Source organism: Pezoporus wallicus, unplaced genomic scaffold (assembly GCF_028554395.1).
Source record: "Pezoporus wallicus isolate ANWC-B61680 ecotype Strahan unplaced genomic scaffold, APGP_CSIRO_Pwel_v1 contig_7731, whole genome shotgun sequence".
NCBI lineage: Eukaryota > Metazoa > Chordata > Aves > Psittaciformes > Psittacidae > Pezoporus > Pezoporus wallicus.
In genome coordinates this window covers 597,073-624,139 of record NW_026635361.1, presented here as the reverse complement: position 1 = coordinate 624,139, position 27,067 = coordinate 597,073, and the positions used below count along the sequence as shown (strand labels likewise).

The 27,067-nt window shown below is 52.0% G+C and overlaps 2 long non-coding RNA genes across 8 annotated transcripts in view; both read right to left on the bottom strand.

The window, feature by feature from the left end:
• Positions 1–1,394: 1,394 nt before the first annotated feature.
• Positions 1,395–11,933, bottom strand: LOC130605483 (uncharacterized). Of its 4 annotated transcripts, none has more exons than XR_008973717.1 (6): positions 11,765–11,933; positions 10,267–10,352; positions 4,989–5,190; positions 4,210–4,334; positions 3,363–3,514; positions 1,395–1,874 (listed from the first exon to the last, which is right to left on the bottom strand). It is a non-coding gene; the product is annotated as an uncharacterized LOC130605483 (long non-coding RNA). The 4 variants fall into 4 exon arrangements; XR_008973721.1 differs by having other exon boundaries at positions 4,989–5,187; XR_008973720.1 differs by having other exon boundaries at positions 11,769–11,933.
• A 2,753-nt stretch (positions 11,934–14,686) lies between these two features.
• LOC130605462 (uncharacterized) overlaps positions 14,687–27,067 on the bottom strand; it is a 41,450-nt gene continuing 29,069 nt past the window's right edge. The window contains exons 2-5 of one of the 4 annotated variants that reach the window (XR_008973706.1): positions 20,935–21,166; positions 20,760–20,853; positions 16,437–17,552; positions 14,687–14,880 (exon numbers count right to left, since the gene is read on the bottom strand). This is a non-coding gene — a long non-coding RNA (uncharacterized LOC130605462). Of the gene's footprint in view, positions 14,881–15,723; positions 17,553–20,759; positions 20,854–20,934; positions 21,167–21,492; positions 22,237–27,067 lie in introns of those variants that run through there. The other 3 variants (XR_008973707.1, XR_008973705.1, XR_008973703.1) reach the window with 3 other exon arrangements.

Below are 27,067 nucleotides of genomic sequence, written 5' to 3'. Positions count from 1 at the left end.
GCTCCCTATGGAGAAATACTGCTGCAGAGCCCAAGTGGATCATGTATCTTTTCCATCAAGGCCTACAGAATAGTCGGAAGGGTGTCCCAACCATTGCTATATTCCCATAGAAGCCAAGGGCAATGTTCTAGGGATCATCTGGCCTTTTCTAGGCAAGGTGAAAAGACGAGATTTTACTTTGAAGCCTGGGCTGCACACGGTGGTTTGCAATCATGCACAGGGCATCTATCTACCAGCACAGGTGGGCAGGCTGGTGGAACAGCTACTGCCCTCCTCCAGCACACCAGATCATGCTGATCCATATATTTTAGGGAGAAACACCAGCCAGTCTGTCAGGAGCTCAGCAGAAAAGGTCTCTATGGGAAGACATCCCCCAGGTGCCTGTGAGAAGGCCCAGGAATAAGTTAAACACTGCAAGTTAGGACTCTGCCGTGCACAGGAGCTCCCGCAGCAGGGAAAGCCAAGAGCAGGTTTTTCAGGACTCCTTTTTGGACTAAGGAGCCTAAAAGTTGTGCACATTTCTCTTCAGATGTCTCCTTGGGTCTAGCTTTAAATCTCCCTTTATTCCAGTGGAGAACAACCGTACTCCCAGGGGGTTTCACAGTGCCAATGTAAACCCCAGTAATCCCTCTTCTAGACCTAGGGGTGGAAAGTACTGCACAAAAAAGGCTTCTGCCTTAGAAATAAAATGAAGGTAAATGAGGACATCAAGTAACAGAGCCAGCACGAAGGCAGTGAGGGGGTTCAGAGGAATGTAATAAGCTTGAGAAAGGTAAACCTTGGGATGGAGGGCTGCAGCTGATCTCGGGCCCCTCAGCACAGCAGACACGGCTGCCTCGGTGCTGCACAGCTCCACGTGCTGCCCCTCATCGAGGTCTCTTGTTGGCTCCAGTTTTGCCGTGGAAGCTGAAGAGCATTAAACTCTTCCAGAGGACAAGCACAAGAATCAGCAGACATCCTTCCCCTCAATAAATAGAACCTTTTCTAGCAGAGGCTGTTCTGTGAGTTATTGCAGAGCACATAATAGTCCCTGTATTTGCCTGCACAATCCCTGCGCTCCCCAGATCTAACTCATTACCGTGCTTAGCGAAGCGCTTTGAACTGCCTCGAGCATGAAAAGCACCATACAAGAACAAATTTTATTCTCATATAAAGGTATTAAGGCAAGTTAGAGGCATTATTGACGCACATGATATGTTATAATTGCCAAATGTTCACAAAGGCAACATCCAGCCTTTGTGCGGGGAGCTGGAGGGTACCTGTGTGCACAGTGTCTGAGTGCTTCCTCTGCTCTGCCCAACAGCGCCCCTGGCTCCCGCAGACAAGCTCAGCTTCCTAAACGCAGCCCTTTGGCTTGGGAGAGGAAGCAGGGCTCTGCTTGACCTGGTTTTTAAAGGGAGACACAAGCTCCTAACACTAACTGCTGGTTAGTACCTGGCTTCATCCAGCTGCACCTCAGTCTTTCCTGACCCATCATTCCCACCCAGTTATTCCTGTCACCATCACAACCCAACCCAACACCCCCAGGGATCACAACTGCATCCCTGCACCTCAACTGAAACATGTGCCACCCTCTTCACAGCCCAGCTCAGCTGTGACCTGCAGCACCCTCTGTTGTTCCCTTCCTGGAGTTCACCCAGCTTGTCCTCCCTACCAGGACTATTCCTTTCCTATTCCATTTACTGTCTTCCACATCAGGGCACCAGCATCAGGCTCTCCTCATTCCCTGCTCACCAGTCTTGCCAAATGTGTTTATTTCCACAACATAATCTATGAAATGGAGGGATGCTGCAGGAGCAGAGCTGCAATAGCCGAAGCCCTTCTTACTAGGAAGAGGTAGAACTCAAACAGCTTAGAGTGATGACCCAGAACTCCTGGAAAAGAAATAATATTTGGAAGTGTCAAGTCATTCATCTACATGGAAGATGTAGAGTTGTGCTTAAGGATGCTATCAGAGGAACCAGGAATGTTCTTGGGGCTGGAGGGTAATGGGCAGAACAGTTTTTGCAGGCCCCCACAAAATGTTGGGGTGTCCCAAGCCAATGTCATGTCCCTGAAGAGTCAGCACTTTCACTGCTGTAATTACCAGCAACCAAGATAAATCATTGAATATTAATGTCAATATTGAGAAATAACAAAACCTAACTCAGAAACCACAATGGTATGTGCCCACAGGCGCACGTGCATGCTTGTGTGTGCAGTCTGCCCAATGGACTCATGAGATCATCCAAGATCCTGGCTCACAAGTTACATTCAACCCCTGAAACTTGCCACCGTCTTGAATTCCTTCGGTAAAAATGAAGTCTCGTGGCCCACTTGAAAGCTCTAACAGCTTCTTTTGGGCTAGAAAACACCACTTTTCAGGAGGTTTGAGCTCAGTTTCTCTTCTGGACTAATGGGTATCTGGAAAGGTGCAAAAATCACACCATCATTCTGGAGAGAAAACTGTCCCCTCATGACATGCTCAGTGCCCATAAACTTGCTTTCAAGACTCACAGTCCTTCATGCAGCCCTGAGTCTTAAAGACAAGAGCAAGTGATGGAAAGAGTGAGCAGAAACCTCTGCAAACCTGAAGGGCTCAAAGCTTCCCGTACGCTCCGGCATGTGCAGTACCTGTGGTCGGGCACACGGGAAACGATGTCCCAGAGCCTTCTCTTCAAGTGTGCACTGAAAGGGCTTTTACATTTCTCAGTCTGGTTCCATTTCCTTGGCTGCCCCCTCCACCCTGCCCACAAAGTGCTGCTGGGACAGGAGGAATCTCTTATTTCCATGCCAAAGATTGGGAGTTTTCTTCCTCCACACAATGACGAAGTCCTCAATTGAAGTTTAACCCAACAGGTCCCTGCTGTGTGTCCAGCGGCCAGGCCACCACTGCTTTAGTTGAGCATGAATCCAGTGGAGAGAGCTTGGCGTCAGTAAGTAGGAAGAGACGTGGCCTGGTTACGTGTTCACACTGCTTCATTTTTAGATGTTTCCTGATGGGAGAAATTGAGAGCCAAAGATGTTCCACCAAAGCGGCTCATCCCATTACTGGAACACTTTGAAAATGTGATATGGATCAGTCTAACACCTCAAGCTTCTCCCAGAACAGAGCATGAGTGTGCAGACACTGAGCTTTTGGGAAGCATCAGGAACCAGACAGATTAGCTTTGTGGCTTTTGTTAGTTGGTTCTGACTTGCTTTTGACTACGCGCCTGCTCACTATTAACACCCCATGGTGCAGTTGTGTTTGACATCCCTATAACTAACCCTGATTTATATGGCCTTGCACAATTCCTCCTCCTTTGTGTGGCCTTGAGAACAGCATAACAGGCATGCTAAAATGGGAACCATTTAAATCAGTCACCACTAAAGGAGTCTACCTTCAAAGAGCGTTATCCTTGTGAATCAAACTTCACTCTTCCTGAATAATCAGGGGTTTTAATGAAATGCAGCTTTTGGGGTTTGGCAGAAGCAGACAAATACTGATTCCAGAGAGCAGACTCAAAGGTGAAAGCATGACAGATCCACAGAGCTGCAGAATAAAAGAGAGAAAAGATCCAGAGAAATCTCAAATGTGCCATATTCATCACTCAATCATTCAATTACAAGTATCTGAGCAGCTCTTTGGTGAAAGGAATTCAAGCTCCCTATTACAGCACGTCGCTGAACATCTCTGATGTCTTTCCACATGGCAATGCAGGAGATGAGCTGTGCTCCTTTCTATACCCATTGCCCACAGAAAATCTGCAAACCATCATCATTGATGCTCCCCAATCCGGGATCCATGTCATAACACACCCTGCCTCCAAAGCCTGTCCACTGCTTAACGCACTGCTTGCTTTAGGAACGTGTTTTTCTTTGGTGCAACATGAACACTTATGATTATGTGCTGCATGTGCCAAATAGGCAGGGCTGGGTGGGGAGCGTGAAGGGAGGCTCCAGCTCACAAATGACAGTACCTATTTTTGGCTCCCGAAGCCAAGCTGTGCTGCTCCCGTTCCGTTCTGACAGCCCAACATGTTGCATTCTCGATGTCACCAATCCCGAGCAGCCGTGGACAGTTTGGGGTGCTGGGTTCAGCATCCTGGGGAGGAAAAGGCAAGCAGCAATTTCTCTACGCCTGTGGCAGGAAGAAGCTGCATCACGGTAACTGTTACTCCATCACCAACATGTAGATGAGCTTATTTTTCAGCCTGAACGCACCATTACTGCCCAGGAGACAGGTACCTGGCTCCTCCCTCTCTGACAGCCCTCCACCACAATGCCCATGACGCCCCCTTCTCCGAAACATCCACCTCTTGGGCGCCCATGGTGGTTACATACACTGCAGGACGAAATGCCCTGCTTGCTGCCTGGGACACATGGAATATGATCTAACTGGAGTAAAATCACATCCCGAGTCTGTTCTATGTAATTACAGTGTTTACTGGGGGTTGCACTGTATTTTCACAGCACCCCAAGGGCTGCAGCCTCCACTCCCCTTACAGACCTGCCCCACAAGCACTTTACCACACATCTCCTTTGCAGGAAGAGCTCTCCGTGTGCTTTGAGCCTGCAACCAGTGTAAGACAGGGGTAGCTCAGCCCTCCCTCCGCAGCCAACAATAAGTGACAACGTATTCACGGAGCAGAACCCTCAGACAGCACAAGGCAGAGTCACCGCTCACACCCCCGGCTGCAGGTACCCCCAGGGGGTTGTCCAGGCTTCCCCTCCTCGTGGCTTTGCAGGGAGGCAGCACAGGGCAGCCCTGGGGCAGAGACAGCCAAATCCTCTCATGAAACTGAACCTGGGCACCTCTCCTCACGGCTGAAGGGGCTCCCAGCCGTGCCACCTTCTCCCTCCTGCCACCAGCAGCCTGCTCCTGGCTGGCACCACCCACTCGGTCCTGCTCATACAAGTGCTGGAGTGCTGAGACAAATCCAAGTGGGAAGCTGTTTGGTGGATGGCCCCTCAGGTATGTGCATGGGCAGGGGAGATGAGGGACAGGGTGAAGCAGAGCAGCTTACCTTGGTACTGCTGCCAGGAGGAGCTGCTGCAGAACGGATCCTAACTTGGGCAGCTCCAATGGGCAGCTGGGGCCACACCAGCACTTTCTGGGAGCGCAGGGAGCCAAAACACAGCCTTGTAGGTGTTCTGCTCACCTACCCACAGGAACAGCTTTTCTTCCTTCAGCTGCTTTCCTTCATTACATTCTCCACCTGTACCCTGCTATCAAGTAATTAGAAACACATACACAGCAGTTTCTCGAAACACCAGAGCATTTATCTTTAGCAGTGTAACAGTGAAAGCAAATGACACTGTGTAGACACTGTTAAAAGAAAGGGTTCACTATCTTTAAAGAAGAGAGTTACATTCTCCACCAAGGAACAAACCAATTTGAGCAATCACATTTTGCAGCCATGTAACTCTTTACCTTCCCCTCTCCCAAGCATCTGAAGCATGTGAATGAATCCTTTACATGAGAATAGCTTAAACCAGCTCTCAGGGAGAACACGAGGCCTTGTACTGAGCTGAAAAGATGCAGAACGAGTCCAAACCTGCAGGAACAGCCCCCAGTCTGGGGCAGGGGGTGGCAGAGCTCACCTCCACCCAGGACCAGCCCCATCCTCAGTTACTGCCAACCATAGGACCTGTGAGCGCTGCAGCTCCATTCTTTAACACAAAGGTTGGCTGGAGGAGCACAGCACCTTTTCATTTAATGCCAGTGGAGTTTTGGGATCCACAGGGAAAGGAACCCTGGAAGCGGAGTGTGTTTTCATGATCAGTGTCTAGAGTGGTACAAAATGTCTGCACTGCTTCTTTCCATTCCAGCCTGCGCTTTGAAGTCATGGTAACAGCTTTTGGATTCGAATCCTCTGATGAGACTCCTTGATTTATTAGGTAAAACATCTGGAAAAAATGAAGCCTTGTGGCAGTGTAAATCCTCCAGAAGGAGCAGAGAGAGGCTCCATCCCAGCAGTGCCTCTGTCAAAAGCACGGAAACCTGAGCCCCCACCACTCGCTTTGGGCTGCTCCGAGGTTGAAAAAGCTCCAGCTTGGACTGGGCCTGTTCATGTTTCACCCAGTGGCCCAGAAACCAGCACCCAGACTTGGCCGATGCTGCGGGCAGAGAGAGGAACATCAGCTACAGCCCTGGGTGCTGGGAGCATGCCACAGCTAACGGAATGATCTTCATACGCTCTTGCAGCTGGAATGTTGGTAGCAGTTCTGCCCTTGACATTAATAAGGCAGCTCCTGTTATAAATCACTGCAGTCTGTGGGAGCAGGATGACATGTAAAATACCTGGCGCTCTCCCGCAAAGGAAAAGGCAACAGCGCAATACAGACAGGCGAGAAATGAGGAGCTCAGGTCACCCCCGTGTGCTGCTGTGATGAGCAGGGGGCTCAGGGTGACTTTCCCGTTCCCCGATTACAGCACTCGATGTGAGTAAAGGAATGTTGGTGGCAGGAGCAGAAAATGAGCAGCTCTGGATAGCGCTGATGTGGAAGGAATGAAACCTGCCCAGGCAGACGGGCATTTTCTGAAGCAGATTTCTTCCTGTATTTGGAATCAGCCCTGAAGCGAGGTAAAACAAAAGAGAGGGGAGAAGGGAAGAGCAGAACAGCTTGCTGTGCTCTGGAGCTCCTACGAATGGCTTCCTCTGTGAAATGTGTGTGTGGGGACACATGTGTGAGCATGTGTGTGAGCATCTGCGCCTAGCTGTGTAAGGTGTTGGTTAGATGAGGGCAAAGCTGGCAATCGCAGTGGTCCTTGACTCACAATTATTTACTCTCTGCCTCCTCCATCCAACAACCCAGGATCCAAATTTCAGAGCTCACGCTCCGGGGAAGTCCCCCGAGAGCCATCTTTTGACAGTTATTTTCCCATCTAAATCCCCCTTCCAGCAATGTGAATAATGCAGTTCAAACGCTAGCCCGAGTGCCAGTGTTCCTGCTGGAGGGGGCGCGGGACCAGCAGAGGGGCGGGGGGGGGGAGGTTGGGAAGTATTTTTTTAATCAGATAAATTATTGCTGGGAAACCAGCCACTTCTCTCCATTCAATTTATACTCTATGGGGAATCCATCTAATACCCCTTCTCTTGGTGTGAAGCAGGACCAGCGAGATGCTGTATCAAACCAGGGAGGAATGCAAAAGACGAGATGGAGTACAGGGAATGAACGGGCAACGGGAGGAAGGGGCTGTGCAAAAGCCCGTGGTCAAGAAGAAGAGCCAAGGAGACGTGCACACACCTCGTCAGGCGAGGGAGGAAAATGTCTCTGCTCGTTTCTCCCCTGGCAAACTGGAGCAGGCTGAGGCCGGTGTGGACTAAGAGTGGGGCGGCCTGGCTCTGAGCTTCAGGGCTGAGTGAAGAGCTCCGCACCCGCAGGGAGGTGGAGCAGGTCCCGGGCTGCAGGGATGGAGGCTCCTATCCGGGGCTGCAGGGATGGAGGCTCCTATCCGGGGCTGCAGGGATGGAGGATCCTATGTGGGGCTGCAGGGATGGAGGATCCTATGTGGGGCTGCAGGGATGGAGGATCCTATCCGGGGCTGCAGGGATGGAGGCTCCTATCCGGGGCTGCAGGGATGGAGGCTCCTATCCGGGGCTGCAGGGATGGAGGATCCTACCCGGGGCTGCAGGGATGGAGGATCCTATCCGGGGCTGCAGGGGTGGAGGATCCTATCCGGGGCTGCAGGGATGGAGGATCCTATCCGGGGCTGCAGGGATGGAGGATCCTATCCGGGGCTGCAGGGATGGAGGATCCTACCCGGGGCTGCAGGGATGGAGGATCCTATCCGGGGCTGCAGGGGTGGAGGATCCTATCCGGGGCTGCAGGGATGGAGGATCCTATCCGGGGCTGCAGGGATGGCGGATCCTATCCGGGGCTGCAGGGATGGAGAATCCTATCTGGGGCTGCAGGGATGGAGGATCCTATCTGGGGCTGCAGGGGTGGAGGATCCTATCTGGGGCTGCAGGGATGGAGGATCCTATCCGGGGCTGCAGGGATGGAGGCTCCTATGTGGGGCTGCAGGGATGGAGGATCCTATCCGGGCCTGCAGGGATGGAGGATCCTATCCGGGCCTGCAGGGATGGAGGATCCTATCAGGCTCTGCTGGAGTTTGCAAAATGAGTTCAGTGATTTCACAGCAGCTCCCAGTGGAACTGGGAACGTGCCAGTTCACCTCTGCAGTGTAACTGGAACCAGGTAATGCATTGCTGGCCGCCTGGGAGAAGCCAAGGACTGGGAACAGAGGCAGCTCCCAGCACACTGGGTTTCAGACATGCTTGCAGAGCAGCACGTCTGGGAAGCCTGCCTTGTTGTCTGGGCATACCTTTTATTCCTGTTTGGATGACACGAACACCTTAAGGCTCCAACCAAGACAAGGCTCCATTGTGCTGAGGCGCTGTATGTACATGCAGTGAGAGACGGGCCGTGTCCTGAGGAGCACGGAGCCCAACCAGGAGGTAATTAGAGGTGGGGAGTGGAAGCAGGTGCACAGAGAAGGGAAATGATTTCCCCAAGCTCACCGCGTGAGTCAGTGTCCAAACCAAAACCAGAGCCCGGTGCCCGATACCTGGCCACAGCACTTGCTTCTCTTCAGGTGCCAACGCCAGTTCAGTCATGAGCTTCCTGCTCCAGCATTTCTCAGTGAATATAAATCATAGAATCACAGAACCCCAGCCTGGGTTGGGTTGAAGGGACCTCAAAGCTCCTCCAGTTCCAACCCCTGCCACGGGCAGGGACACCTTCCACTAGAGCAGCTTGCTCCAAGCCCCTGTGTCCAACCTGGCCTTGAACACTGCCAGGGATGGGGCAGCCACAGCTTCTCTGGGCACCCTGTGCCAGCGCCTCAGCACCCTCACAGGGAAGAGCTTCTGCCTTAGATCTAACCTGAACTTCCCCTGTTTCAGTTTGAACCCATCACCCCTTGTCCTATCACTGCAGTCCCTGATGAAGTGTCCCTTTCTGGCAGCCAAATGCATAGAGAGTGTTTAAAGAATTACAGGGTAAGGGCACCTCAGTGGGTGTCATGGCACACTTCTGTGGCCTTTTCTTCTTCTCTATAACAAAGAGTCAGAAGTGTTAGTGGGAGCGCTGGCAGCAAGCTCAGGAGACAAGGAAACTTCTGAGGAAGATCTCCCAGATTCCAGGAGTGGCTGCAGTACAAATAACGGTGGAAAATAAAGGCGCTGAGTCAGCAGGAGGCAAAGGGGAACAAGTAGAAGAGTCACTCTATGCTGGAAAGTTGGAAGGAGAATATGACAGGCAAAGCAGAAAAGAGAAATAAGGCAACAGGAATTCATTCAGATGTGTTATAGTCTGCTTTTTGGATAGCTTCCCTCTGCTGAGCGCCCATTCTCAGGCAATCAGGCCTTACCCAGAGTCCAGTTATGTGGGGCCCAAACCAAACAGGAACAATTCCTTTACTTCAGAGCTCTTTTCCATCTGCTGTAACAGGCGATGGGATTTCACCAGCCCCCCTGATTCGCTGTCTGCAGGTCCGTGTGAGGGTGTCATTGCTCATACTGCAGCTCCCTTTCCCAGGCGCAATTAATGCTTAAAGCAACACTGAGCTAAACACTTCATTAAAGCCCCCTCTGGCCCCCCGACCAGCAAACCTGCTTGTCAGACCTCGATTAACCTCCGAGGTTATTGCCTGCAATTACAGATCTCCCTAGAACTGCCAGGACTTGTGCCAGAACAAAGTGAGCCCCCAGTCCTGCCGGTGTCAGCTTCTGGGACACCTTACCCTGTAGTGGTTCTTGTCCAGCTGAGACATCCCCAGGAAAAGAACTTTGGGGCTTTTTCTCCCTTTCTAAGAACAAAGAAAGTGTTATCCCTTCCCCCTCAGCATTCCTTCTTGTGTTTTCAGTCCCCGGACATGGGTACTTGAGGGTGCTGAGGCACTGGAATGGGTTGCCCAAGGAAGCTGTGAATGCTCCATCCCTGGCAGTGTTCAAGGCCAGGCTGGACAAAGCCTTGGGTGCCATGGTTTAGTATGAGGTGTCCCTGCCCATGGCAGGGGTTGGAACTGGATGATCTTAAGGTCCTTTCCAACCCAAACCATTCTGTGATTCTATGATGAAAGCACTGCCCATTTCAGAGGCTTTATCCAGGACTCTGGTGGAAGGTAAATTCAAGCTGCTCTGCACATTTACTTGTCCCTAAATGTCTTTGGTTTTTTGAATCTGTTCCAGATTCTAACGATTTTACAGTAGGACTCAGGGACTCAGTGATCTCCCCCCTCCCAATCCCCAAGAACAGCAGAAACACAAACTCTTCAACCCTAGATCAAGCACAGACCTCTCTGAAATCCCAATGCGGAACCATCTTTCCTAGGTCTCTCTCCTCCGTGACCCTTGCACTCCCCAGGATCTGCAGCAGTTTCCCTGTCCAAGGAAAACACTGACATGAATCAGGACCTCTTCTTGACAGGCACAAGAAGGAGGGGCTGCTCTTTGCCAGCAGGTACACATTAAATTGCTGTTGAAGCCTCCCCAGCGTGTCTGGAGACTCACCGGCCTGTGGGAGTTTTGGGCTGCTCCATCCTTCCACGTTGGTTATCATCTTTCATTTCTTTTACACCTGGTAACATGTGGTTTCGAGAACTCTCTCTGGGCTCAATAAACGATGGAAGTGAACCTCCTTACTCTGGTTCCTTTCTTTCCCTGCCCCTCTTCATTCATTTCCTGGCTCTAAGGCTGAGCAACCAAATCCCCCTGGAATCTCTGGGAAGCAAAGGGTGGCTGGAAATGGCAGGAAAAAGGGTCCTGTCCAAGCGTGAAAGAAAAATAAGGAGCCCCCAGCCCTCAAGTAGGGGAAGACACCTGCCTGCCTGCTTCAGGCTTAGGCTGCATTACACACAGGGTAAGGAAAGGGCAAGAAAACATGGACTTTACGTAGTCAGGGATCTGTGTCCCTGCAGGAAACAGTTCATGTGCTGCTTCTGGGGGACAGCCAGATGTACTCAGAGGTTTGCCAGTGCCTGCTCTGAAGGCCCTGATGGTCCATGGCAGCACCAGGCTTTTCTGCCCATGTCCCTTGTGACTGTCCCCGTGGTTCACCTGCAGGAGAGGACGTGGCAGGATGGACAGACAGGGTCCCTGCATGTCCCACTAGAGGCTGATGCACCTTGGAGCTCCTCACCATCACTGCACTCATGGAACACTGCAGCAACAAGCGCACCCCTGAGAAACCTAAACTGGGTTATTAGGGAATTAGATCCCACAGATCATCTCCTCCCCCTGCCATTCCCTGCAGTATTCCTGCTCACTTCCAAGCCCTGCATGTGCTTGGCTGGACAAAGAGCAGTGCACGCTCATTTGGAGCTGCCCGGCCAGCTGGCTGCTGCTGCTACCCCAAACGGATGCGTGCTGGAGGTTCCTTCCATCAGTGGGGACTCCTTTGGGTTTCTCTTTCCTCTGTCCAGCTGCAAAGCTTCAGGTAACTTGTGGGAATTCTGTTCTCAACGAAGCCACTGATTGACTGACAGTCTGAGAAGTAATTCACGGGGAGGGAAGGATGGCAGATAAACAGCAGGACGCCTCTTCAGAAACCAAGACTAAAATGCTAGAGCAAAAGGGCTGCTGGAAATCTTGTTTTCCTTGCCCACAAATTCCCTGATGTGGAAAACATACCCCCCTTTCCCATATTCTCCAGTTTGCTACGAGTTCAAACACGAACAGCTTCTGCTGGGAGCAGCTGATTGTGCCAGGACGTGATAGCTGCTGCTCCTGTGCTGTCCTACTCCCCTCAGATCATCCCATTTCAGCCCAGAAAATGAAAGTTGCTCGGTGTTTACTAACCACTCTGCTCCCTTCCACTCCGCAAGGAGCTCTGTGGGAGAGCCGAGTCTCTGCTGTTTACAAGCCCATCTGCTTCGGTTGCTTTTCCTCACCTGAAGTTAGAACGCTCCGTTCAGGAGATTGCTCATGGTTGTGTTGGGAGCTGCACAAAACAGATGAGGATTTCAGGTGAGCAGCAGGAAAAGAACTCCACAAATCTGTTCTCACCTAAAGAGCCCTAAAAGCAATGATTTAAGAAGAAAGAGAACAAGACGAAGGAGGAAATGCCAAAAAGCCAGCAATGGTTTCAGCAGCACAATCATTCTAAGGAGTTTCTCTTATATTTTTTATGAGAATTCCAACATTTAAAACCAGAAGGGAAAAAGCACAAGTGCTCCAATGCCTGTTTCCCTGAACTCACACTGATCCCTCTGCTCTCGGCATTTTAAAGTCTCTCTAGGCAGAGCTGCAAGACCGTGCTTTGCCCAAACCTGTACTGCTGCTGTAAGCTGTTTAGTCGCGAGCTCTCCATGTAATTTAACTCAATGCCACAGGTTTCCAGGAGTAATAGGGGGACTCCTGGGAGCCAGAAAGAGATTGGAAATGTCTGTCTGGCCCTAAAGCCTTCGGGGGGGGGGGTTCCAGAGACTACCCCTTAACAGCAGAGCTGCTGTCCTTACAGCCTGAGCCTGCAAGCGTGGCTGCAGGAGGGACCGGAGGGGCTCTGCATAACGCAGTACGCTGCGAGCCAGCTAAAGCACCCATGCGGCGTGCCTGGGCAGGCTGCAGCAGACATGCACAGCCTCTGCAGGGGGCAGCTGCAGGGGTGGGAGGCAGCCAGGCTGAGGAGCACGCTGTGCTCACAGGCACTGCTGTGGATGGAGGGATACCTGTGAGAGGCACTGCTCCGAGGGGCCACAGCCGCCGCAAAGAGGCTGCGCTCCTACACGGATGGGCAGACTGCGACAACCACTCCTTGCTCCCAGCCATGGGCTTCCAGGCCCTGTGCTGCTGCCTGGCTTGGAAGAGAAAACAAATTGCTGCTGTCCCTGGGCACTTCTGAGAGAGAGTGGAAATTAGAGGAGCCCAAAGAAAGGAGCTGAACTGCCCCCAACCGGAAAACAGAGGTGGCAAAAGTATCTTTGCTCCAGCCCTTTCTGTGTTTCACACCTAGAGTTGTTAACTCAGGCCAAGAACCAACTAAAGAAAGAAGCAGCACTTGGAATGGTCTCAGTGCCGTGGCGTTAGCTTTAGGAGGGTCAGCCTGTCCAGAGACATGTGACATCCATGTGGCAGAGCAGATGTGTGGCTTTACAGAACAAACACTAGAAGTTCACACCTCATGTATGGACGAAGGCTGAGAAGGAGCAGTAAGTACTGGAAGGTGGAGAGAATCAGATGTTGGTTTGGGTTGGAAGGGACCTCAAAGCTCCTCCAGCTCCAACCCCTGCCACAGGCAGGGACCCCTTCCACTAGAGCAGCTTGCTCCAAGCCCCTGTGTCCAACCTGGCCTTGAACACTGCCAGGGATGGGGCAGCCACAGCTTCTCTGGGCACCCTGTGCCAGCGCCTCAGCACCCTCCCAGGGAAGAGCTTCTGCCTAAGAGCTCATCTCAGTCTCCCCTCTGGCAGGTTAAAGCCATTCCCCTTGGCCTGTCCCTACATCCCTTGTCCCAAGCCCCTCTCCAGGTTTCCTGCAGCCCCTTCAGGCACCGGAGCTGCTCTCAGGTCTCCCCTTCAGGAGCCTTCTCTTGTCCAGGCTGCCCCAGCCCAGCTCTCTCAGCCTGGCTCCAGAGCAGAGCTGCTCCAGCCCTCGCAGCATCTCCATGGCCTCCTCTGGCCTCGCTCCAACAGCTCCACGACCCTCTTGTGTTGGAAGCCCCAGTGCAAGACCTCACAGAGGAACAGCCCTACTACAGGTTCCCAACTGTCCCTCTGTGCCATCAGATCACAGTGTATCTGCTGCACCAGCTCACAGCTGGAAATTCTCCTGGTTTAGGGAGGAACACGGTGTCCCACTTGGCAGCTTCCCAGCCCTGCCCTACCAGCTCAGCACAACTTGCATGGATCACGTCCCAGGTCTTGAGGCTATTGAGAAAGGAGGCTGCAAGCTCCTGGGAAGGAAGGAGCTTGCCAAGGCAGGCACTTGGATGTGCAACCTGTGGAGAATATTTCCTTCCCTCTGCAACACCCAAAGGTGTGTGGGTTTGGACTGCTTTTGTTTGAGGACTTCACAGTAACGGAGCCCAGTGCACAGTGAGATCTGAAGACCTCAGACCTGTTGAGCGGTACCAAATCTAATGCTGGTCCAGCTTCCCATGGCTGACACCCTGCATGTTCCCAGGCTCCAGCAGAGCTCAGCTATTCGGTGGGCACTAAAGCAAACTTTGATTTACAAGGACACTCACACTGGTGCTAGCAAGGTGCTGGGATGTTCTGAGAACATCATGCTAAGTGGGTGAGGGAAGAGAAACTGAAATTAGACTTTGCTGTCTCTTTAACTCCTGAGGAATCTCATCTTCCAGCCAAACTGCTCTTTGGAATAGCTACGTAGAACAGAAAACAATGCCTTTAGCAATGCTGCAGCTCTCAGGGCCTGAATCAGGACCTCTCAACCACACATGCTCTTCATTAATGCTAATCCAGGAGCAGCAATGATCCGAGAGCAAAACCTCCGCAAGGATTAAGTACACAGATACTGCCTCATCAGGCTGTGATGCAGGGAGGGATCCAACCTGAACTCCCTCCAAAACACGCAGTCAGATCTGGTTGCTCTGGTTTGGACCCAACCCTGGCAAGACGGAAAGCGGGACCTTGAAAGAGAGGAGCAGAAAAAGAAGGGAAAACAGTCCCTTCCCTCTGCATCCCTCCCGGGACAGCAGCGCTCCTCTCCTGGGCTGGAAGCACGCGCTCTGAGCTTGCCTCCCTCGCCTCCTCAGCTTGCATTGTTCACTTTCCTGCAAATTGTTTCCACATTCTGCTTAAATAACGCCAGTGCCAGCGAGGGGGAGGGAGAAGGGCTGGGAGGAAACCAAACGTCTTTGTTACTTCTGCAAGAGAAGGTGGAGGATGCAGTTGGGAGCGGGAGCCTCGGCAGCCTGAGCAGAGAGTTGCCATCGTGCTTGTGTTCAGACCTGGAGGAAGAAGAGTAAACAAGGGGGAGATTATATGTAATTATAGACAATCATGTTGCCGGGGGTAAACAGGAATCAAAAGCATGGAGGCACCGAAGGCTGGCACGTCCCCAAGCGCAGAACAGAAGCCAGCCGGCGAGAAGCAATGCGGCTGGAAAGCGCTTCCCTTTGGGCCTGTTTTCAGTTAGCTCAGGGGCTGGGGTTTTTTTCCCCTCTCTTCTTTGGCTTGAGGCATTCCCCCATCAAGAGAGGAGCCCATCCAATGGGAAACAGAAGCCAAACCGAAGTCAGCAGAATCCTTGTCTGCAATGTGAAGAGATTGCTCTGTGAGAAACGTCAGAAACATTTGGAAAAGGTGGAGCCTGCTGAGGTCAGCAAAACCAGCGACAGGACTTGGGGAACAAAAATAGCTTTAGAAACGCTCCAGAAGCTGAGCCTGTGTGTCCTGCAGGCAGATTGCCCCTGGCAGGACGCAGAGGGTGACCTGCAGCTGAGGGTGGCACATGGGTCCTGCTCACAGCTCCCTTGGATCCAGGGTTGTGATGAAAAGGTGTCAGGGCCCCCTGGCTGCCTCACCTCACCTGTGTGCGTGGAGCTGAGCCCATCCATTTGGCACAGCCCTCTTCTCGATCCCCTGCAAATCAGGGGCAAAAGGATGAGCTGTCAGCCCTGGACACCACCTCCCTCCTGCCCGTCTGCGTCTGCAGGGGGAATCAGGGGGAACCGGAGCGTGATGGGACCCTCCTTCCACCGCCTGCCTGCGCGTGAAGGGGAGGCAGTGGAGGCCTTGACGTGGTGGGACAGCGATTCCCTCCCCTGCCTTGGCTGGGGAGCATCGGGGCAAGCAGTGGGGTGCCCGGTTTGTTGTGCCTGATGCCAGCACCCTGCTCCCCCAGCAGAGCAGCCCCAGCTTTGCTTTTGCAAGCAGAATGATAGAATGGTTTGGGTTGAAAAGCACCTTAAGCTCATCCAGTTCCAACCCCCTGCCATGGGAAAGGGAAGCAAAAAAGGCAGCAGGGATGGCTCTGGCCACAGTCAGACGAGCAGGCTCTGGTGCTACAAGTGCTGTGGCTGAGGCCAGGGATGCTGAGCTGCCTCTGCACAGCTCTCCCACAGTGTTTAACAGGGCCCTGCAAAGGGACAAGGAGGGGGTAATGCTGAAGAAACAAAGCCAAGAAGCACAACTGAAACAAAGGCAGATGGCCGGGGGGGGGGGGCTGCGTTAAAGAAGGACTTGGGGGGATTTAAAAATGAAAAAGAAAAACCCTCGTTAGCCCTTCTCCTGCTTCCCTTGGAGGCTCTGGAGAGTTAGAGGGAAGGCGACATGTGAGGAACAAAGGATGGCAACCTCAGATGGTGACAGAAGGAGGATTGTTTAGCGAGGCAGTGTAAAAAGCTCTCTCCCAGGCACTATTTTAAATCCAAATAGCTTACAGCCCGCTGAATTCTTAAGCCATTTGCCTGATCTCTCAGCTGTTCTTCATTGAGAACACAAGCACATATTTGAAAGCAAAAAACAGAGAGGAAAAATAAGCATCTATCAGAAATAACCAAACCTGTGTTTAGAATCTGTGGACCAGTGTAGGAAGCACGGCGTCCTCACAGCCTCTTCCACCTTCTCCTTTTCACTAGAGATGCTCTAAATGTCCTTTCTCCTAAGGAGAGAAAATGGATTTGTAAAGGGAAATGCCGTTTCTCTACGAGAACAGAGTCACAGTTTGGTGAATGATATTACCAGGTTATCTGGGTCCAGGATTTTGTGCATTGTCTCTCAATTCATCACTGTGGGCATTCTTCCTCCAGCATTTCTTTTACTGACAAATCCTTTGCCAGTGGTGGGTACCTGTGTGTGTGCCTTTGGGTACCGCAGATAAGGTTGGTTTGAGCGTGAACCAGGAGTCCCATTCCTCTCGAACCTGCTCAAAATCAGAAAGAGCAGAGAGAATGGAACTGGGAAGAAGACAGTAATGGGTCAAAAAAAGGCATCTGGGGTCCAAGTCTTATCTGCTCTCAATTTACATTGACTCTGTGAGGTAATGCTTAAGCAATCTACTCCCACGCCAGCTTAGAGCAGCTACTTCCAACCATCCCAGCCGCTGGTGTGCAGAACCAAGAATAAAAGCAAGATCATGGAAGGATATCAAAAATGAGCCAACGGTGTCCTTCAAACACGTGCCCATGTGCCAGGCGGGAGAGAAACAGTGTCAGAAGTTCACCAGTGTGGTGAGAGAGGACAAGGGAGCCGGGCTGACAGGTCTGGACACATTATATCCGCTTTACTTTCTCTTTCATTTATACATGACCAAGAAGGGCGAAGGGTACAGAGCTCTTCCCCCGACGCTCTGTCAAAAATGAAATGAGGTTACTGGTCTCCTGCAAGCACAGATGAACTTCAATCACCAAATCCTCATAAAGCCATAAAACACCGTCCCTGGGTGTTATTAGAAAGCAAGAATTAAAAGTTGATCAAGATGGGACGAGCAGAATCTCAAGGGAGAATGGATTTCATCAGCAAATCCTTCTCCAGGCACCTCAGCGTGACAGGCGAGGCAGTGAGAAAATCAAAAGAGCGACTTCCTAAAGAGAAACATCCAGCCAGCGTTCCCAGCAGGCATCTTCGGAAAAGCCCTCGGCAGGACAGAGTCAATCCTTTCCTGCCTCTTCCTGCTTTCCTGAAGCAAAGAGGAAAAAACACAGGGAAAGCAGAAGAGTACAATATTTTCATTACTGCTTATTTTTATCTTGCAGAACACATTTGTGTGTGCTGGAGGAAAGGTTTGCATTGCCTTGTCACAAAACCTCTGCAGTTGGGTATGGTAGTTGGCTGCCTCGGCTTAGGACAGGATTATTAAGGAGAGGAGACTGAGATGAGCTCTTAGGCAGAAGCTCTTCCCTGGGAGGGTGCTGAGGCGCTGGCACAGGGTGCCCAGAGAAGCTGTGGCTGCCCCATCCCTGGCAGTGTTCAAGGCCAGGTTGGACACAGGGGCTTGGAGCAAGCTGCTCTAGTGGAAGATGTCCCTGCCCGTGGCAGGGGTTGGAACTGGATGAGCTTTAAGGTCCCTTCCAACCCAAACCAGGCTGGGATCCTATGAATATCAGACTAGAGAGCTCTCCAGGGACCCAGAGCTGGAACAGCAGCTGATGAACATCAGCAGAGGCAAAATTCAACTGCATTTCACTTCTGGTAATCCCATTTTGGATGCTGGAACTCAGTCATGGGGAATGAAAACATGAGTGAAGCATTTCTTCATTCCAAGACTGCTTGGATGCCAAAGCAACACTTTGAAGCACTGGCCTGCACGCCCCACTTCTGGCGAATGCAACAGTTGAAGGGATGCAGACTAATGAGATTTTTCCTGCAGCTCCTTGCTGGTGGTGCTGGAAATCCTTGTATTCCCAGGCCTGGAGCACTAACGCTCCCTAAGACATCCACATGCATAAGAGGCAGGGACTTGCACAGGTCAGAGTTAAGAGCACTGCCTAGAGGGAGAGCTGGGCAAGAGCTGCACCCATCCTCAACTACCCCCTTCGTCCCCAGGGACCTCTCTCAGTTCCCTCTTAGCTGCTCAGGAGGCAGATGTATAAAAATGCCACCAAGAAAATGCAGCTCCCTCTCTGCTGCTCCTCCCACGTCCATTGCTGCCGTCCCCTCCACATCCACTTTGGAAACGAGCATTTCCACTGCTTATGAAATAACCCTTGGCGCTGATGGAGAGGGTCGGGATCAGCCCTCCAGGCCAGGCCTGCCCGGCACAGGCACCTGCCAATATGCTGCCTGTAATGAATGCAGCAGGGGAACGCGGTGTTTTAATGAAAGAAACCCCATTTCAAGCTTCTGAAGGGCTATTATAAGCTCTAGCACAATGAAACACAAGACATAAGCCTCTTTATATTTAATAATACATGTTATAGATTTTTTCCCTGTGGAGAAACTCCAATGAACACCTTTTTTGTTCAAATCTGTTATTGCAGGTTCTGATTATTCATTGAAAAGCTAAACCTTGAAGATCTGACCACATGATTTGCCAGAAAGTTCAGATTTCTGCACCAAAGCAGACACTTGCAAAGAGTTACAAACGTTTTGTAGAGCCATTGTTAGCACAAAACCAACTCTGACGGTAAGTTTTTAATTAGCCAGTCCAAATGTGTATGCAAATGTACAGAACTGCATTCCAAATGAAACTACTGACTCCCTAAAGCAAAAAGGCATCTACAATAGAAGCTACAGGAAAGCAGGAGTGTTCTGAACTTAGCATATAATAAAAGCAGATTCCTAAAGTCAGTTTATCTCATCCTGGCACGCCAAACTTGCCAGCCTCCCACACCACCACACTGTGCCACCCAAGCCACAGCTGCTGAAGGGGTGCCCCAAGCTTACTGGTACTGCTTTCTCCAAGAGAAGATACGCAGTTAATCTGATTCAAACATCTGTATCTTCCCAACTGATGCAACACGAGGGTATCGTGGTTTAAAACGTGTATTTATTCCCCTTTAAAATACGGGATCACCTCCGGAATACCGGCTACGCTGCATGTCTGATTGGGTTTTATTCCCCACATTGGAGCGGGCTGCGAGGGGAGGCAAAGCCTCAGAAAAGGGGGATTGAGATGCACAGAAGGAGGCAAAGAGAAAGAAAGCAGCTCAATTAATGGCCTGATCCCAGTGAGAAAACAAGTACGAATGTGGTCCCTGAAGTTGCCGCCGCTGGTTGCAGCGAGGAGCCTGGTCGATAGATGCTAGCGATGGTGCGGGGAGGAAGGCAGGAGCCCTGCGCCGGGTGACAGCGGACAGGGCACAAGTCCCCAGATCACAATAAAGCAGCTTGAAGGTGACAGATTTCATTGTGGAAGGTGATAAAACTCCCCGTGGCGCGCTGCAAAACAAGGGCTGGAGCTCAGCCTGCAGAAAGGGAGGCAGTGCCCAGACAATGCAGGGGGAGGTTTCTCCTCCTCTCCTTGCCCTGGAAATCAGCAGAGAAGTGCCCGAGGTGGAGCTGCTGCTCGTGAACTGAACCTCAGTATTTCCACTTGTGCGGTGGAAGTGCAACGGGGCTGCACAGAGCAGGAGAAAGTAAAGGCTGTGCCTATGGAGACCCATCCAGAACAAGTCTGACCTTCACTGCCCTTCACTTGTGCCCTCTTTGCTTTGTGGAAGGGTTCAGTAAAGACAGGCGTCGTCTCTTCTGGTCTAGCAGAGGTTCAGGCCTGGACTCTGCCCCCAATTGGGCTGCTTGAAATGCAGGAAAGACTCAGCAGCAAAGATGCGAAAACAAGAGGAGAATCAAAGCCTGAGACTAAAGTAGCAATTAGACCAGCCTCGGAATACATTTCAGTCAAATCAATCCATACAAGGATTTCGGTCACGGTGCGCTCGTGCCCACACTGCTTCCTCCCTCCCTTCCTCTCCTGCAACCCAGCACTGCTGTCTGCTTCATCAGAATATGCAAGAAGTGCAGTGACAACACGTCTCCTAAGATGCTTTATCAGTTTTGCAAAGTCCCAGTTCATCCTCCTCCGTGGGTCTATTTACATATTGATGTATTTATTCCACTCTCTCCCAGGCATACCCCATGAGATTAAACTATTTTATTTACAAAGCCATTGGGGTTGCAGCTCTAACAATTGAGTCAGCTGAGCTAGAACTTTGCATGTGCTTTCAGATTGATGGGTGAACAGACAAATCGGCCTCGTCAGCGCTTCAGGAGCAGCCAGCGGGAGGACTGGTTAAACCCCATCTATATCACCCGGTCAATAGCTGCTGCATCTGGGGAAATGAATTGGGGTGTTGGGAGGCACAAATATGCAGAAGGGAAAGGTAATGAGCCAGCAGAAAGAGTGATGGATAAAACCTGGAGGAGAAACTTTGCCAACAGGACTCACCTTAGAAGGTTGGTGCTACAGAGTGGTTTGTGCTTCAAAGGAACTTGCAGGCTCTTGGGAGCTGCCCCTGCTCCATCTCACCCATCAAAGTCACCTGTAAAAACAGAACAAAGCTGCTCCTCACTGAGGGGTACACCTGGAGGAAAAGGAGGGTGGGAGGAGGAGGGAGAAATACCTTGTGAGATCAAAGTCAGCAAAAGGTCATTTAAGAGAGGCAGACTGCAGCCCTGCGCTGATGTGATGCTCCAGGAAAGGGTCCAAAGCCCTTTCCATGGAGAGCATTCCCCTGGGCAGGTCTCAGTGGAACAACTCTCATCCTCCTTCTCCCCATCAGCATCTCAACAGGCTGCATTTGTCAATGCTCTATTCTCCATACCCTATCCCTTCGCAGCTATGCTTGGTGGTACCTGTGAGGAGGAAACATCGAGGTGCCATCCCTACACCAGTATCATCTGCCATGTGCCGTGCTGTGGACACAGCACCATGGGGGAACAGCACACTGGGTTCTGCTTAAAGCCCCACAGCTCCTGCCCTGGCCCCCTGCAGCCATCACACCTAAACCTATTGTTGGCATTGGATCACAGCAGCTGTATTCCATAGGGACCAGCAACCGCCACCTCCAGGTGCACAAATCTGCAGCACGTGTTCCTGTTGGTTTCTCTGCCTCCCACCACACAAAATACGTCCACGAGAGCATTCCAGGCTCCCTCCAACACCAGAGCTGAAAAGTCACCTGCGTATTTAGCCCAGCATAAATCTGGCTGCTATTGCCTCTCGCTGATGGCAGCTCCTCCGGTGCCAGCATTCTTCTCAGCATCTCTGACATTTCAAAGTTCTATTTAGAGACCTGCATGGGAATTTAAGTTTGAAGTTTTGTACTGAGCACTGTTATATAAATACCCTGCACCACCTGCCTATGGGTCTATCAGTGCCTTTAACTGAAGGGGCAGAGGCAGCCCGAGGAGGGAGCACTAAACAGCACTCAAACCATCTCAACAGCCGGCACTTATCTCCCTTAATTCTCACCCTGCTCTTTTGCTATCGCCAGACTAATGAATCACAGGTACAAGCTCAAGCATTAATTGCAACAATGAATCATGGGGTTTGTTTGTGCCTGGCCATTTCCAGCCTATAGGAATGCAGCTACTCCCGTTACTTTTATAATTATTATGAGTACAAAGCCAGCAACACGTTCCACGTTTTGTAGGCATTAAAAAAAGACACGGTATTTGGCCCGAAGCATTAACAATCTGGTGCATATGCAGGGGAGTGATGAATGCGTCGCACTGACAGCCTGGAAATGTGTTTCCTGAATCGTTTTTGTGCAGGAAACTTTCTGAAGGTGTTAGGGAAAGCACAGGTTTTAGGAAGCCGCTGCCTCCAGCTCTCCTGGTCAACACGCTTCGGCAGGTCTCGGCCACTCATGGCTTGTTGGGACATCCAAGGCGCACGGTGCATCCACACTGCCCGGCCCATCTCTTCCCCACTGGAAAATTATACAGGATGGGATGACTTTGGAGTGCAGATGGCTGGGGGGGAAGAGCTCTGTAACCTCTGTGCCTCCAGGCTCAGGCTCAGCTTGAGGGCACCGTGGAAACCTGCATGCAGAGGGATGCTCTGAACCTGTGACGGCAAGGCACGTGCTGGAGACTCCCGGGACAGCTCTTGGGTCTGACCCCAGTGAAGAGGCTATGGGCTCACAGGGCAGGCAGTCATTCCTCTAGAAGGGAATGTGGAGCCGTTCACCCCGGTGCTGGGTGAGCCAATAGCTCCTCCTAGCACAGGGATAGAAACACATCCCGAGGGACTGCACGAGGGGTAAGAGAAACTGCTGAGGGTGCTGTTGTGAGAGATGAGATTATGCAGGTATTAAATGAGTAACGCGCATGACGCGTCCTTCCCAGGCCAAAGCACCTGCATATACAATGTGTGGGCTCTGATGTGGGGCTGACAGGTTCAGGCAAATGGCTCAGGACTACTTTTCAGTGTCAGACTGGCAGAATGCAGGCCAGGCTTTTGATGCTGGCAAAGACAAAGACCAAGCAATGAAAACAGAGCTTTTCAGGGAGAAAACAAAGAGCTAAACAGCCATAAACCCCCAGTTTGTCATCCAGGCTCCAGGACCTGTTTCCTTTCTCTGCTAGCACCAAGGCTGGGGAGAAGTGGCTTGAAGGAGAGCTCAAGGTGAGCACCCATTATTTACTGCTGCTGATGAATAAGCAGTCCCCCACGTTGTGTTTTCCTGCAGGACAGCAAAAGCTCTGCACTGCTGAACAGTCTGGTTCCTTGTCACTTTTTGCCCTCCTGGGGCGCTTTTTACATGGGTTTCCAGTGAAACGTGGTACCTCTATTACTTGTTCACAAACACATAAACCAGTGGCATTCTCCTCCGCCACCTCTGCAGTTCCAGCAGCTCAAACAGGGGAGAGCCGGGAAAGTCACCCTCCAAGGGAGAGGTTGGGAGAACAACGCAAAAAATAAGGATCCAAAAGGATTTGTGTGGGGGTTCAAATAAACACAAAGGACTTCTCTCTGCCAGTTTAAAAGCTTGGCTCCTTTGAACTTCCTAGGGAAGTGGGGAGCGCTGAGGAGAAATTGGCAGGCTCTGATCTGCCTGCTTTGCTCCATTATGGGAAAATCCACTCTTGTCTCCTCGTCCAAGGGCCTGAATTCCTCATCTCACACTGGGTTTGCACAGCAGCGTGAAATGTATCCCCAACACCGGCCTTCATCCCCACTTGACAACGCCAGAACAGCGAGGGCACTGAGACATGCATGCAATGGGAACGGGGATGGGGGTGGCCGCTCCCGTTCCAAGGCTGGAGTCTGGTGCTCCATCCACCACATCCATGGGATTTCAAAGGCAAACCCAAGGCACGTATTTCCTCTTAGGTGCTCAGGGGTCCTGGTTTGCGAGCTGTCATCCCTGTGGGAAGCTCCCACCCCCCTTTCGACAAATGTTCCCCCTGCTGCCATTGAATCACCAAGTGATGGGGAGACCACGGGGAGGGAGTGAACTGGTGGCTATCACACTGCTCTGCTCTGCTCACTTGTTTTAAATGACCATGAAAGCAAAGGGGGGTGTGGGTGTGTGTGTAGAAAACACACGTGGAAAGTTCACTGAGCTGCTGAAATGTCTTTAAAAGAACATTATGGGCTGGATTATGATGCTTCAGCTCCCACTCATGGCATCTGCTCACACGAGTGGGCATCTGATCAGGCACGTTGCCCAGGACCCTGTCTCTAAATCATCTGTATCTCTCACTGCAGATCTGGAGTTGAGGACAAGCAGATACCCACCCTGCACACCTGACAGGGCATCTGGGGAGACTGAATGCTCCAGAAATGGCCAGGATGGCACCAGGCTGGAGGCACCTGGATCACTGAGGGCTACGAGGGGTTTGGCCTTGTTTCACGGCAGGGTTTGCTATTCCAAGGAGGACAGCCAAGCCCAAGCCCAGCTGGGCTCTGGCACAGGAGGAAGAAGCTGTACCCCATCTGCCCTGGCTATCTGCTCTCCCAGGAGCTCCACTTCTGGGCAGGAGGAAGGGGGAGCCCGCTCTGCTCTTCACATGCAATAGCCCCTCGGGCGCTGTGACAAAGTGGCCTTGGTGAGATGCTGTCTCAAGGTAGAGGTATGGGAAGAGCTTGCAGGGGGGCTGCAGAGCGCGAGGAGGAGATGTGGGCAGAAGAGCACATAACAGCAGCTGGTCTGGGAGAGGACAGTGACCCAGAGGGACGAGAATGCCACAGGAGCAGGAGGGAACTTCCCATGGAGGTGGTCAGCAAAACAAGACCCAAACGTGGGGAGAAGACCCTAGCAGGGAAGAGGGAGGAACTGCCCTGACTGTGCGGCTGCAGCTTGAATCTAGGAGATAGGGAGCTGGGAAAAGGCAGGGAGCACAGTTCAGCACAGAGCAAGCCACCCACACCTGGGGGAGAAAGCAGGGCGGGCCCCTATGGGGAAAGGGGGCTCCATGGATCCGCTATGGGAGCCCAGGGATCTGACAGGGAACCTGCTGGACCTGCTGAGCAGCTGCACACGGGCTCACCTCAGAATGGAACAAAACCTGCCTCTGGCTTGTTACACCTCAATTTTATTAGGAGTCCAATATGCACTCAAGTAAATAAAGTGTGTTCCTCTCTATTCCGTCTTCTGCTAGAACTTATAATCTCCTAACCTGCAGGAAACGCTACCAAAACCCTGCAGGAAGGATCCCTGCATGTTTACGCCTAAGTTCCAAGTCCATAAGCGCAAATCCAGAGGCACGAGGGAGGAGGAGGAGTTGAGCATCTCTGCCCTGCTGTGTGTGTCCCTCTCACACTGGCTGGGCACTGCACAGGAGCAGCTTCCAGGACACCCCATCTCCTCCTGCCCCTATCCTCCGTGCCCTAGATGTTTTCTCAAATGCCTTCCAACCACAGGAGCTTTGAAACCCAGTGAGGTTTCAAGGCAGCAAGGGTGAGGTGGGGATACACATCCTATTTTGGCTGGGAAGATAACTAAAAGGGCAGTGAGGGATGGGAGTGGGGAATGGAGACCTTCCTCAGCACCTCTTGCTCCACTGGGTCTCACTAGGTCAGCATTCCCCGAATTGCTGTATCACCAGATGTGATTTGGCCTCTGATAGGACATGAATAAAGCCAATAAAATTCTTATTTATGGCTATAAAAACAATAAGGAAAAGCAGAGATGGGGGATAGGCGGCCCAAAGCTTCCCCTGGCTGCACTGAGCGGAGGGAGGCTCGTGCCTGTATGCCACGAGCAATAGGCTTGAAATGAAGCTGTAACTGCATACAATCAGATGCACTCCCCAATTCCTGCCAAAAGGGACTCCTATTTGTCTTGCATGGGCACAGCTCCCCAGCCACAACCCTTCTTCTAATGACGACGGTTCTGCCTTCAGCCCTGCAGCAGAGAGCTCCTGTTACCGTGCTGAAGGCTGCCCTGCTTCCCTGTACCTCTCTCCCCAGAGGTACAAACACGCCTGATGCTCCAGGTCCTGGGTACCTGAAGACCAGGCTCTGCACACCAACAATATCCCTCCTGCTCTGCCCGGGGGTATTTGGCTGGAGCACGCTGAGCAGTTCTGAGATTTTGAGAGGCATTTCTGTAGAGAGATTTCCTACGCAGCTGCTGGCAGGGGAGCTGCCCTCATCCCGACCTGCAGCAGTGACACCACTCCTCTTAGGAAGCTCTGCAAAAGGTGCAGATCCCAGCATGCCAACCCCTCCCAAGGCCAGGAGGTAGTGGCTCTGAGTCTAGATTTAAAGGGTGAAAGGGATATTTATGAACAATTTCCTGGGTTTGCAACCCCCGTAACCTCATAAGCCCCTAAATGAGCCCCTGGGATACATCCGTTGGAGGTCCTGAGCAACCCATAAAATGTAAGGAGGGTGAAGGTGTCTTTCTGCTACATCAGGGCCTTCCCTGTCCACAGCTGATAGAGCCTGAAACCCCATTAGTTTCAGAGACAGCCTGAGCACTGCAGAACAGGGCACAGAAACATAGAATCCAAGACTTGTGTTGGAGGGAGCTTAAAGCTCATCCATTCCCAACCCCTGCCACGGGCAGGGACCCCTTCCACTAGAGCAGCTTGCTCCAAGCCCCTGTGTCCAACCTGGCCTTGAACACTGCCAGGGATGGGGCAGCCACAGCTTCTCTGGGCGCCCTGTGCCAGCGCCTCAGCACCCTCACAGGGAAGAGCTTCTGCCTAAGAGCTCATCTCAGTCTCCCCTCTGGCAGGTTCAAGCCATTCCCCTTGGCCTGTCCCTACATCCCTTGTCCCAAGCCCCTCTCCAGGTTTCCTGCAGCCCCTTTAGGCACTGGAGCTGCTCTCAGGTCTCCCCTTCAGGAGCCTTCTCTTGTCCAGGCTGCCCCAGCCCAGCTCTCTCAGCCTGGCTCCAGAGCAGAGCTGCTCCAGCCCTCGCAGCATCTCCATGGCCTCCTCTGCGCACTGGGAACACTGACACTTACCTGCGCACACCCGGACTGGCTCTGGATAAGGCTGCAGATCCAGGTGGCTTCACGGCAGTGAGAGCAGCCTGCACCCCACTGAGATCTAAGTTGGTAGCTGAAAAGAAACATTCAAAACGTGTGGCAATGCTGTTTAATGAGGTGGGCACCACCACAAGGGAAACACCCAGCGTGGCTGTCACTTCCTCTGCACCCCATGGCATGAGGCAAAGTCGCATTACTGTGGTGAGCTTCAGCCCAGGAGCAGGTTCCTGGACAGTGAGGCCGGGAACAAAAGTTCTTCCACAACCACGGTGTCTCCAGCCCAGAAACTGCTGCAGAGTGCATGGGA